Here is a 14,133-nt window from a genome sequence, read left to right as displayed (position 1 = left end):
ATCATATGGTAGTTCTATTTTTCATTTTTTGAGGATCCTCTATACTGTTTTCCACAGTGGCTGTACAAATTTACAATCCTACCAGCAGTGTACAGGAGTCCCTATCCTCCAAATCCATGCCAGCATTTGTTATCTCTTATCTTTTTTTTTTTTTTTTACAAGTACCAGTCTAACAGGAGTGAGGTGATATCTCATTGTGGGTTTTTTTTTTTTTTTTTTTTTTCTAAAGATTTTATTTATTTGACAGAGAGAGACACAGCGAGGGAGGGAACACAAGCAGGGGGAGAGGGAGAGGGATAAGCAAGCTTCCCGCAGAGCAGGGAGCCCGATGTGGGACTCGATCCCAGGACGCTGGGATCATGACCTGAGCTGAAGGCAGTTGCTTAACCAACTGAGTCACCCAGGCGCCCGGAAATAAGGCTTCAATAACACACTGGACCAGATGAACCCCACAGATACATTCAGAACATTCCATCCCAAAGCAACAGAACACACACTCCTCCCAAGTGCCCATGGAACACCCTCCAGAACAGACCACATCCTAGGCCACAAATGAGGCCCCAACCAGCACCAGAAGATCGGGACCACTCCCCGCCCACCCTCAGACCACAATGCCCCGAAACCAGAACTCAACCACAAGAGGAAAGTCAGAAAGAACTCAAATACATGGAGGCCAAAGAGCATCCCACCAAAGAACGAATAGGTCAACCAGGAAACCAAAGAAGAATCCAAAAAAAAAATACATGGAAACAAATGAAAATGAAAACACAACTGTTCAAAAGCCCTGGGCTGCAGAAAAGGCAGTCCCAAGTTCAAAGCACATAGCAATACAAGCCTTTCTCAAGAAACAAGAAAGGTCCCAAATACACAACCAACCCCACACCCAAAGGAGCTGGAGAAAGAACAGCAAACAAAGCCCAAACACAGCAGGAAGAGAGAAATAATAAAGATCAGAGCAAAAATCAAAGAAATAGAAACCAAAACAACAGTAGAACAGATCCACGGAACCAGGAGCTTGATCTTTGAAAGAATTAATAAGATTGACAAACCCCTGGCCAAGCCCATCAAAAAGAAAAGAGAAATGACCCAAATAAATAAAATCATGAATGAAAGAGGAGAGATCACAACCAACACCAAGGAAATACAAACAACCACAAGACCATATCATGAGCAACTATATGCCAGCAAATTAGATAATCTGGAAGAAATGGACGCATCCGTAGTGATGTATCAACTACCAAAACTGAACCAGGAGGAAACAGAAAATGTGAACAGACCCATATACTAAGGAAATTGAGGCAGTAATAATCTCAAAAATCTCCCAACAAACAAGAGCCCAGGGCCAGATGGCTTCCCAGGGGAACTCTACCAAACATTTCAAGAAGAATCAATACCTATTCTTCTGAAACTGTTCCAAAAAATAGAAATGGAAGGAAAAGTTCCAAAATAGTTTTATGAGGGCACCATTACATTGATCCCCAAACCAGACAAAGACCCCATCAAAAAGGAGAATTACAGACCAATATCCTTGATGAACATGGATGCAAAAATTCTCACCAGAATATGAGCCAATAGGATCCAACAGTACATCAAAAGGATTATTCACCATGACCAAGTGGGATTTATCCCTGGGCTGCAAGGTTGGTTCAACTTCCTCAAATCAATCAATGTGATAAAATACATTAATAAAAGAAAGAACAGGAACCTTATGATACTCTCAATAGATGTAGAAAAAGCATTTGACAAACTACAGCATCCATTCTTGATCAAAACTCTTCAGAGTGTAGGGATAGACAGCACATACCTCAATATCATAAAAGCCATCCATGAAAAACCCACAGCAAATATCATTCTCAATGGGGAAAAACTGAGAGCTTTCCCCCCAAGGTCAGGAACACGGCAGGGATGGCCACCATCACCACTGCTATTCAACATAATATTAGAAGTCCTAGCCACAGCAATCAGACAACAAAAAGAAATAAAAGGCCTCCAAACTGGCAAAGAAGAAGTCAAACTCTCCCTCCCTGCAGATGATATGATACTTTGTGTGGAAAGCCCAAAAGACTCCACCCCAAAACTGCCAGAACTCACACAGGAATTCAGTAAAGTGGCAGGATATAAAATCAATGCACAGAAATCCATGGCACTCCTATACACCAACAACAAGACAGAAGAAAGAGAAATTAAGGAGTTGATTCCATTCACAGTTGCACCCAAAACCATAAGATACCTAGGAATAAATCCAACCAAAGAGGCAAAGAATCTGTACTCAGAAAACTACAAAACACTCATGAAAGAAATTGAGGAAGACACAAAGAAATGGAAAAACGTTCCATGCTCATGGATTGGAAGAACAAACATGGTGAAGATGTCAATGCTACCCAGAGCAATCCACACACTCACTGCAATCCCCATCAAAATACCATCCACCCTCTTCAAGGAAATGGAACAAACAATCCTAAAATTTGTATGGAACCAGAAAAGACCCTGAACAGCCAAGGGAATGTTGAAAAAGAAAAGCAAAGCTGATAGCATCACAATTCTGGACTTCAAGCTCCATCACAAAGCTGTAATCATCAAGACAGCATGGTACTGGCACAAATACTGACACATAGATCAATGGAAAAGAACAGAGAGCCCAAAAATGGACCCTCAAATCTATGGTCAACCCATCTTCAACAAAACAGGAAAGAATGTCCCATGGAAAAAAGACAGTCTCTTCAACAAATGGTGTTGGGAAAATTGGATAGCCACATGCAGAAGAATGAAACTGGATCATTTCCCTACACCACACACAAAAATAGACTCAAAATGGTTGAAAGACCTAAATGTGAGACAGAAGTCCACCAAAATCCTAGAGAGGAACACAGGCAGCAACATCTTCAATCCCAGGCGCAGCAACCTCTTCCATAAGCTCACAGGTTAGGAATTCAGACAATAAGTTCACCACCCTGAGACCTTCCTCCCCCGGGAGGAGCCACGCGGGAGTGCACCACAGGGATCCGCCGGGCCTGGAGACTCCACCCGGAGTCGGGCGCCAGAGACAGAAACGCGCGGCCACAAGCCAGGCGAGCACGGAGTGCGGCCGGAGACCGGGGAGACGGGAGTGACCGGCGGCCCCTCTCCGGGGGCTCACCGAGGAGCGGGGCCCCGAGCCCTCGGCCCCCCTGGGGCGGAGACCGGGAGGCCGCCACCCTCACTCTCCGCCTCCAAAGCTGCAGGGAAAGCTCGCAGGGAACAAAAGCCTCATTGTGGTTTTAACTTGCATCTCCCTGTTGACTAGTGATGTTGAGCATCATTTTATGTACTTGTTGGCCTTTTGTATATATTCTTTGGAGAAAATCTATTCAAGTTCCTTGCTCATTTTTTAATTGGGTTCTTATTTATAGTTTGCTATTGAGCTGTATGAATTCTTTATGTCTTTTGGAATTAATCCCTTAATCAGATACATGGCTTGCAAATATATATTTTTTCCTATTCTGTAGGTTGTCTTTTCACTTTGTTTATGGTTTCCTTTGTTGAGCAGACACTTTTTAGTTTGATGTAGTCCCACTTGTTTGTTTTTGCTTTTGTCAGCTTGTGCTTTAGGTGTCATATCCAAAAACTCATTACCAAGACCACATCAAGAAGCTTTGTTCCTGTGTTTTCTTCTAGGATTTTCATGGCTTACAGGTCTTACATTATATTTTACAAGTCTTACATTTTATGGCTTACAGGTCTTACATTATATCTTACAGGCCTTACATTTCCAGGTCTTACATTTATATCTTTAATCCATTTCAATTAAATTTTTGTCAGGGGTATAAGATGTGGATCCAGTTTTATTCCTTTACAGATGAATATCTAATTATCCCAGTACCATTTATTAAGGAGACTATTTTTTTCTCCACTGAATATTCTTGGCTCCTTTATCAAATATTAGCTGATCATATATGCTTGGGTTTATTGCTGGGCTCTTGATTCTGTTTCATTGGTCTGTTTGTTTCTGTACCACCATCACAGTTTTGTTGACAGAACAAACAAAAAAAATGGCAGGGCCATTCTATACTGAGGAGTTTGAATTTCATCCTGAGGGCAGTGGGGAACTACTGAAAGATATTAACCGTGACATGATTATATTTGAATTTTAGAAAGATTGTTCTGCTAGCACGTTGGGGAGTTGAGTGGAACAGAGTAAGACCAGAGCTTGGGGTTATGTTAAAATTGCTGTTGCAGTTACCCAAGTGACAAGTGACAGTGATGCAGGCAGTGGTGGGGGCAATGGGAAGAGGGGAATGAAATACCAAGGAAGTGAAATTATAGGATTAATTATTGCTTGGATGTGTGCAGTAAGTGAGAAAAGAGAGGTCAAGAATACCATTTAGGGGCGCCTGGGTGGCTCAGTCGTTGGGCGTCTGCCTTCGGCTCGGGTCATGATCCCGGGGTCCCGGGATCGAGTCCCACATCGGGCTCCCTACTCGGTGGGAAGCCTGCTTCTCCCTCTCCCACTCCCCCTGCTTGTGTTCCTGCTCTCGCTGTCTCTCTCTCTGTCAAATAAATAAATAAAGTCTTTAGAAAAAAAAAAAAAAGAATACCATTTAGATATCTCTGGAATAAGATGACCACTGCAGGAAAGATGCACAGAAAATTAAATGCCAAGGAAGGAATGATTAGTAGTATAAAATAGTACTGAGAACCATGAGAGTATTGACTTGAAAATTGGGGAAGGCTTCATGGAAGAAGTGGTATTTGAGATAAGCCTTGAAAGTTGGGTAAGTTTTTATAAGGAGAGTTGGTTGTGCTCCTTATGAGGAGGATGACAGTGTTAGAAAATGCTTGGAAGAGAGTGATGTGTCTAAGAGAGGCATTCTTTACTTTCATAGGTAGGTAACTGTTTGTAGTTCAGTGTTATTGCCATCCATCTCTTTATTTGACTGTGATGATGTTCTCATGAGAAAGCCATGGTAAGTAAAATGATCTCCTTTTCAGTGGTAAGATGCCAACTCTGGGGTAAAAGGATGCTTCCAAGCTCCCCACTTTGTAAGGGGAAGAACCATGGCTTGAACCCACACAGTACTGAGTACAAGGCAACATGAAGCTGGATCCAAATGGAAACCCAATCAGTTGCTCCTCACCTGTCAGCAGAAATAGCTCTCAAACAAGAGAAATTTTAGCAATAGAATCCAGTCATACTTGAACTGTGTATCAGGGAAGAACAAAACCTGAGATTGGGATAGCTTTGTGGGAGTTTTAGAGGAAACTTCAAGGGCACTGTGAACCAAACAAAACCACTGAAGGGCTTGAGTGACCATTCTTCTGCTCCGGGGAGGCAGTTGCTTGCATATGGCCATTTGGAAAGATATGCCATGAATCCCGGTATTATAATTATAATTATTATAATTAATTATAGTACAATATGATTTAATTTTGTTGCTCAAATTATTCTACCTTTGGCCATTGGGAACTTTTCAAATTGTCTTCTGTGTTCTTTTGACATACCTTCATCATTGTGGATATTCATTTTTTTTTAGTACTTTCTTACTTTCTGGCACTACAGGATGTTTCAGGCTCATCTTATAGATTTCCTGCTTATGTATGTAGTTCTTTTAGCTTTTGCCTTAGACCCCACTAATTTCTAGTTGGGTTTATCCCATCCTCATACATTTATACCACAGTTAGTTTCCTTGGCCACATTATGCATTCCGTCCTGACATTCCCTGATCCTAACTCATTTTTTTAAATTTGCATATGTTAGTTTCATTCTTTGTCCTATAAAGTTTTATAGGTTTTGACAAATGCATAATATCACATATCCACCATTGCAGTATAATAGAGAATAGTTTCACTGCCCTAAAAAAAAAAAAAAAAATCCACTGTGCTTTAACCCTCCTCCCCAGACTTCAGGAAAGAAACAACTTACGTGTTTACCAACTCTATGATTTTGCCTTTCCGGAATGTAATATATATTGGGGTCTCTTGGACCATCCCTAGGTTTGATGATTCACTAGGAAGACTTGCGGAACTTAGCAAATAGCACTCACAGCTAAGATTTTATTACAAAATACGAAATAAAATCAGCAAAAGGAAAAGGCACATGGGAGCAAAGTCAGGGTAAAAGGCACAGACCTCCAAGAATTCTCACCCAGTGGAGTCACATAGGGTGTGCTTAATTCTCTCAGCAATGAGTTATGACAACATGCATAAAATGTTGTCCACCAGGCAAACTCGTTAACGACTCTGCCCCCAAGGTTTTTGTCAGAGGTTGGTCATATAGGTACACTCTGTATAGCATGTGCCAAAATCCTGGACTCCTGGAAGAAAAGGTGTCCAGCTCACACCATATTGTTTGCACAAGAAGTTTAGACACAGTGATCCACTCTTACGAATTCTTGGAATGGTAGGAACCCCCCTGAAATCCAAGTCCTGAAACACCAGCCAAGCAACAACTTGCAAGCAGGCCTTTCTAAGGACAGCAGTCTTAGAGGCCTTTGTTAACTCTTTCATGTACACCCTGTGAACGAGGTCATGCAATGTGTAGGCTTTTCAGACTGACTTCTCACACTTAGCAAAATGCATTTAAAATTCACTCATGTCTTTACATGGTTTGATACCTTATCCCTTTTGATCACTGAATAGTATTCCATTGTTTGGACATACCACAGCTTGCTTACACATTCACCTATTGAAGGATATTTTGGTTGCTTCCAGGTTTTAGAGATTATTACCAAACTTCTCTAAACATTTGTGTATAAGTTTTTGTATGGATATAAGTTTTCTAACCAGCTGTGTACCTAGGAGTGTGATTGCTTGATTGTGTGATAAGACTATGTTTAATGTTACAAAAAACTACCATACTATTTTCTGAAGTATGTAGCATTTTGATTTTTTACTAGCAATCAATGAGAGGTCCCATTGCTCTGCATCCTTGCTAGCAATTGGTATTATATATTTTAAAATTTTTGTTTTAACTATTTTAATAGTGCATGGTAGTAACCTTGTTTCAGTTTGCACTTCCTTAATGACAGGTGATGTTGAACAACTTTTCAGGTACACAACAAAGTGTGTACCTCTTTAAAACCTCAGTGAAGTGTATATTCACACATTTTGCTCATTTTTAAATTAGGTTTTTTTGTTGTTGTTGTTGAGTTTTAAAATTTTTGTGTGTTTTGAATACAAGGCCTTTACTAACTCTCCTAGTCTTTGGCTTCTCTCTTCATTATCTTTTTTTTTTAAAATATTTTATTTATTTATTTGACAGAGAGATAGAGAGAGAGCACAAGTAGGCAGAGAGGCAGGCAGAGGGAGAGGGAGAAGCAGACTCTCCACCGAACAGGGAGCCTGGACGTGGGGCTCGATCCCAGGACCCTGGGATCATGACCTGAGCCGAAGGCAGCCGCTTAACTGACTGAGCCACCCAGGTGCCCCCCTCTTCATTATCTTAACAATGGTTTTCATGGATTGAAAGGTTTTAATTTTAATAAAATCTAACTTATCAATTTTTCTCTTTTCTAGATCATACTATTGGTGTTGTATCTAAAAACTCATCACCAGACTCAAAGGCCCCTATATTTTCTTCTAGAAGTTTTATCATTTTTCTTTTACATTTTTATGATCCATTTTGAGTGAATTCTTATGTAAGGTGTAAGGTTGTAAATTCTATGTGTAGGTTTTTTGGTTGTTGTTTTTTTATGTATAGTTTCCAGTTGTCCCAGCATCGTTAGTTGAAAATACCATCCTTCCTCCATTGAACTGCCTTTGCGCCTTTGTCAAAAATCAGTTGACAATGTTTGTTTGGATTTATTTCTAAGCACCCTATTCTGTTCCATTGATCTGTGTTTCTATTCTTTCACAAATAGCATACCATCTTGATTACTATAGTTTATGATAAATCTTGAAATAGGTTGTATGTCTTGAAGATGTTCTTCAGTATTGTGTTGGCTACTCTAGGTCTGTTGCCTGTCTATGTAAACTTTAGAATTAGTTTGTTGATATCTAAAAAATAGCTTGCATAAGTGTGTTTTTTTATTACAGGTCTTTGCAGAACCATTAGTATACTAAAGTGCATTCTGAATATCTAAGAAGGATATATACTTTGCAGCATTTCCCAAACTTATTTGACTTCAGTATTCTTTTTTTCTAGACTTAAGTTGCATGACCTCAATGATAATTCCCTTCTTTTGACAAAAGGAAACACTTAAGCTCATAGAGGAGAAAGTGTCTTGCTCTAGACTAGGATAATAATTTTATTATGATCAAGGCCTGGACTAGAAACTTTTTTTTTTTTAATTTTGTGGCTATAATTATATTTTGGTCACATCCATACATGACATACATCTCTACCTTCAGATAATGTTGTAGTTAGTATAAAAGCTCAGAGAAGCATAAGATAGATATTCTCTGTCTTGAAAGATTTCAGTGCTTCATGCTAGATGAATTTTTTTTTTTAAAGAGTTTATTTATTTATCTGAGAGAGAGAGATAGCGAGAGAAAGCACGAGTGGGGGCTGGGGAGAGGGAGAAGCAGACTCCCTGCTGAGCAGGGAGCCCAAACTGGGCTCAATCCCAGGACCTAGAGATCATGACCTGAGCCAAAGGCAGACGCTTAACTGACTGAGCCACCCGGGCACCCCATAGATGAATGGGTTTTCATTCAACTTATTCTCTCAAACAATAGTGAGTAAATGTGATTATATATTATATATAATAATTTTTTCTCATTCAGATTATTTAAAATTGTATAATTTAATAGTAGGGATAATAATAACAAATCTTAGTATCTCATGCTTTTAATGTCTATTGATACCTATCCAATAAACATGGTGGGATTGGGGGCACACTCACTGAAAATCATAAATGGCAGTGGATTGAAAATACTAAAGTGGGTCTGAAGGCCACCAATCTCACAGAGCCTTTATTGGGTTTGAAATTCATTCTGTTGACACTTCTCACTCTCCTCAGGGTCATGGGTTATGTTTTGTTCCTTTGTTTACTTAAATAGAGCTCTACTAATGAGTGATTCTGAAAGGATTTCCCTAAGAGGGTTAAATATTGCTCTTCTTCTAAAGCTCCATCAGCTTATTCAAGTACTTCTGAAGGGTCACTGAAGTGATCCTCAAGGTCCATGGGTTAGTGGTTTGCAGAAGTGACAAAGTGTGTACCTCTTTAAAACCTCAGCTCTCTGCTTGGTTTATGTCTTTTTACATTAGGTTTTGGGAGCAGCGTGGGGGTGGTACCAATGGTTGGTTCTGTTGGTGGGCTTGTAGCTTTATTTATATAACTATATTAACAATACCTAATCATATTATGAGCAGGTGTTCTGTCATAAGTTGAATGGTAGCTCCAAAAAAAGGTATGTCCAAGTCTAAACCCTTGGTACCTGTGAATGTGAAAAAGGAAAAAGCAAGGGTCTTTGCAGATGTAATTAAGCTAAGGAGCTTAAAATGGGATCATCCTGGATTATCCTGGGTGGGCCCTAAATTCAATGTTCTTACAAGAGGTAGAAAAGGAGAAGGCACCAGGGAAGGTCATGTGAAGATGATGGCAGAGGTTAGAGTTACATGGCCACAAGCCAACGAATGTCTGGGGCCAACAGAAGCTGGAAGAGGCAAGGAAGAATTCTTTCCTGGAGGCTTAGGAGGGAGCTTGGCTCTGCTGGCCCCTTGATTTTGGACGCTGGCTTTTAGAACTGTGAGAGAATAGGTTTCTGTTGTTTTAAACCACCAAATCTGTAGCAATTTGTGACAGCAGTCACAGGAGATATACCTTCTCTTCCAAGATTTCCAACTTAAGTTTTGAAATATTCAGGGCATCTTTCTGGTAGTGTAAGGTTTGTCAACCCACAAGGATCTTAAGGTGAGAGTCAGAGCTCTGTGGGGTCAACAGCATGTGCTTTAACTCTGCATCATGCCTACATGCCTGGGTAGATCTTGGTGTCATCATAGGTGCAATATTATGATTTTTAAGAAATACATTTTTGGTCAGTCAGATGACCAAAATACTTGGTCTTTGTCCATGGTTCCTGGCTCACGGATCCTAAAACCCTTGGAATTTTTCCTGCAATAAGAATAGTGAGGTGCCCAAAAGTCACCTAAAAGCCCTCAACTAACCTCAGGATTGGGGCCTGGCTCACAGGAGAACCAAACTTGTGATTAGAGGGTTGGAACTTTCAGTCCCTTTGCCCCCACCTCCGGGGAGGGGTGAGTGTCTGGAGATTGTGTTCAATTGCCAATGGCCAATGATTTAATCAACCATGCCTATGTAATGAAGCCTGCATAAAACCCAAAAAGGGCAGGGTGCAGAGAGCTTCAGGGGTGGTGACTAAGTGGAGGTGCAGGGAGAGTGGTGTGCCTGGGACAGCAAGGGCGTTCCCTACTCTTTCCCCACACTTTGCCCTATGCATCTCTTCCATCTGGCTGTCCCTAAGTTATATCCTTTTATAATGAACTGGTAATCTAGGAAGTAAAGTGTTTCTCTGAGTTCTCTGAGCTGCTCTAGCAAGTGAATTGAACCTGAGAAGGAGGTCTTGGGAAACTCTGATTTATAGCCAGTTAGAAGTACAGGTAACAACCTGGACTTGTGCTTGGCATCAAAATTGTCTGTTGGAGGGACAGTCTTGTGCGACTTAACCTATGGGATCTGCTGCTATTTCAAGGTGGAGTGAGTTGAATTCTAAGACCTTGAGAATTGCTTGTTGGTGTGGGGAAACACCCCCTTCCAGAAAGCAGACATGACTTACCTATATATATATATATATTTTTTAAGATTTTATTTATTTATTTGACAGAGAGAGACACAGTGATAGAGGGAACACAAGCAGGGGGAGTGGGAGAGGGAGAAGCAGGCCTCCCGCGGAGCAGGGAGACGGATGCGGGGCTTGATCCTAGGACCCCGGGATCACGACCTAAGCCGAAGGCAGACGCTTAATGACTGAGCCACTCAGGCGCCCTTACCTATATGTTTTTAATTTATTTATTCATGTTGCCCAATTCTTGGGTCTATTTATTTATTTTTTAACTTGATCATTTTTACAATGGAGAGCAACCCATGGGTGATAAAATATCCACGTCCATAAGTGGCTGATGACAGGTTTTACTTGTATATGTGAAATGTATATATTATTTTACATATTCTTACCATTTAAAATTCTTGCCCCTAGCACTTTGGAAAGAGATTTAAGAGCACTCTGCTGATTTTAACTCTCAGAGGCTGAAAACAAACTCTAACATCATAAGAAAATCTTGTGGTTTTTGTAAATATGCCGTTAAAATACAAAATAGCATTAGATTTTATTCATTACTTTCTCTTCATTTTATTGTCATGATACTATTTCCTGCACTTTTGCAATAGCTGAGTAACTGTCTACCTTTTTCTAGTTGACTTTCAACCATCTGTTCTACACATAAACAACTGAATCTTCATAAATCTCAGCTTTGATAAAGTATTCCCTCCACTTAAATGCTTTATCCTATCTGCAAATGTCTACAAAGGGAAGCCCACTTAAACTGCTTAACCTGGCCCTAGGCAATCTTTTCAGCTGTATTCTGACCTGCTTATTGAAAGTGCAGAGAGATTCTCCTGACCCTTAGACAATGCTTCTCAAACTTTAATGCACATCTGAGTCACCTAGGGGGATCTTGCTATAATGCAGATTCTGATTCAATAAGTCTGTGGTGGGGACTTGGGTTCTTGCCTTTCTAAGAAGTTTTCAGGTGATGGTAATAAAGCTAGTCCAAGAACCACACTTTGAGTAGCAAGACTGTGACAATAGGCCCTTCTGCTATATGCACTCATCATATTTCATTGTTATATGTTTAGTAACTGTCTTTTCCTTACTGGTGATTATGTCCCAGAGGACCATAGACCATATTAGACCTGTTAGTTTCACTGTTAAATCCCTTGGCACCTATCAAAATGAACCTGAGATTCTTAATACTCTACTTTGGACGGAACCTAATCTCCCCCTTTTCTTTAAGCTGCAGGAAGTGAATTGAATCCAGAGAAGTAAAGTGACTTCTCCAGGATAATACTGTGAATTTAGTGGCAAAGCTGGGATGAGTAACTGGTCTCTGAAATAAATACCTACTGTGGCACAAAACTTCAAGTAAAGTTCTTAGGACAAGTAGCACATTATTCAGAACTTGCCCCCCAGATATTGGATACTTAACATAGAACTCCCATTGCAAGCCCTTTGGCAAATTGCAAATGTCTGAGAGAAGACAAGAAATACCTCTGGGGCATTTCTCAGAGTCCAAGGAGGCTCTGCAATTAGACTAACAGCTTATAGCATAAGTAGAGTGTAGCCAATTGAGAAGGATTGACCTAATTCTTCCTTTTTAATTACCTTAATTTTATGCATCAGGTAATTAATTGAATGACTTAGTGATTACAGATGTTTTCTCTATCTCCAGCCAGGAATGAAAACAAGTTGCATCAGAAACATAGGTGGGGATCGGAAGAGCGATCAGGGCCTGGCCCACTTGATAAGAATCTGCATGGACCCCCATGCTGTAGTAATAAAAAACAAAACAAAACAAAAAACACACATACTGTTGTATTTTATATCTATCTGAGCAATGTATTTGTCTACCCAGTAGGAGGAAAATACAGGTAATGCCCCAAAATAGCTTCCAGGACTAGACCAGGGTTTCTCAGTTTTGGGGCCATATAACTCTTTGTTTTAGGGAGCTATCCTTGCCATAGGATGTTTAGCAGCATTCTTGACCTCTACCCACTAGATTCCAGTGTCCATTCTCCCCTACACGCACACACACCAAGTTATGGTACAAAGAAAAATGTCTCCAAACATTGCCAACTGTCTCCTGGGGGAGAAAAGGAAAAAATCATCCCCGGTTGAGAACAACTGGACTAGACCATCGGTCAGGCTAAGTGTGTCTCCAGGGCTGTGGGACACAAATATACAAGTTGTACAGTAACAATTCCAGAGTGCCATTCTCACAGATTTCAATAATGTTTGGTGCAACTTTTTTTCAGATTTTGATAATATCTGCAACCCAAGGTTTTGGCCTTTAATAATGAATCTTTATAGAATAAGAGCTTCCCATATTTATTTATTTTATTTTATTTTATTTTATTTTATTTTATTTTATTTTATTTTATTTTATTTTATTTTATTTTATTTTATATTTTTATTTGACAGAGACAGAGACAGCAAGAGCAGGAACAGAAGCAGCGGGAGTGGGAGAGCTCCAGAGAGCAGGCTTCCCACTGGGGAGGGAGCCCGATGCGGGACTCGAGCCCAGGACCCTGGGATCATGACCTGAGCCGAAGGCAGACGCTTAACAACTGAGCCACCCAGGCGCCCAAGAGCTTCCCATATTTAAATTCAATGGGAAGAATTTGCAAAAACTATCTGCCTATCAGAATATCTGGGGACTTTAATGTCTAAGAAGATAATCCATCTTGATCTCCACAAATGTTCTTGTCTTCCATCTCACCTCATTCTGGTCCTTGTTATCATCAGTAACCTCTGAAATTGTCATTTCAAACATCTTTCTCTCTAATCACCAACCTTTGTGCTTCTGACTTATCATCTAATGCTCCCAACAATATTTAGACACCACCTGGCTCTCCAATTTGACATCAACATTTTTGTCTTATGCTATTATGCTATTTGTCTCTTTACCCAGTTCAGACTTTCTTGTCCATCATGGTAATCATTCCCTGTAAAAACCCTCAATAACCTTGCCTTACCAACCCCTGCAATGTGTTTGCCTGGCTAAACCCAATGCATATTGAATCTGATTATTTACCTTGTCTGTATCTGTATCTAAACAGATAAACATCTGCACCTAAATGGAAAAGACACACACAGTATAGTGATGAATCCATTGTAGTTTAAATTCAAGACCACAAACCTCAAAGGGGCAATCACACTGCCTAGAATTCCCATCCTGATGACTTTGTTTTCTCCTGAGACAGCCCTTTTATATTTCACTCCCTCAGATGTCTTACCACACCTGTACTCTCACGCTTATCTAATAACTTTGTCTGAAAAATAGAAGCAGAGGGAACTCTCATATACATGTTATCAAATCTGGAACATAGCTTTCTTTGGACCCCGATTCTCTGTCTTCTATCCTTTCACTGCTCCTGTCCAAGGGCCAGTCTCCTATGCTCTCTGTCCCAGCTCCTCTAA

This window comes from Mirounga angustirostris, unplaced genomic scaffold (assembly GCF_029215605.1).
Source record: "Mirounga angustirostris isolate CCGP_5_RB_7025 unplaced genomic scaffold, mMirAng1.0.hap1 SCAF_7, whole genome shotgun sequence".
Taxonomy (NCBI): domain Eukaryota; kingdom Metazoa; phylum Chordata; class Mammalia; order Carnivora; family Phocidae; genus Mirounga; species Mirounga angustirostris.
This window is presented reverse-complemented; position numbering follows the sequence as displayed.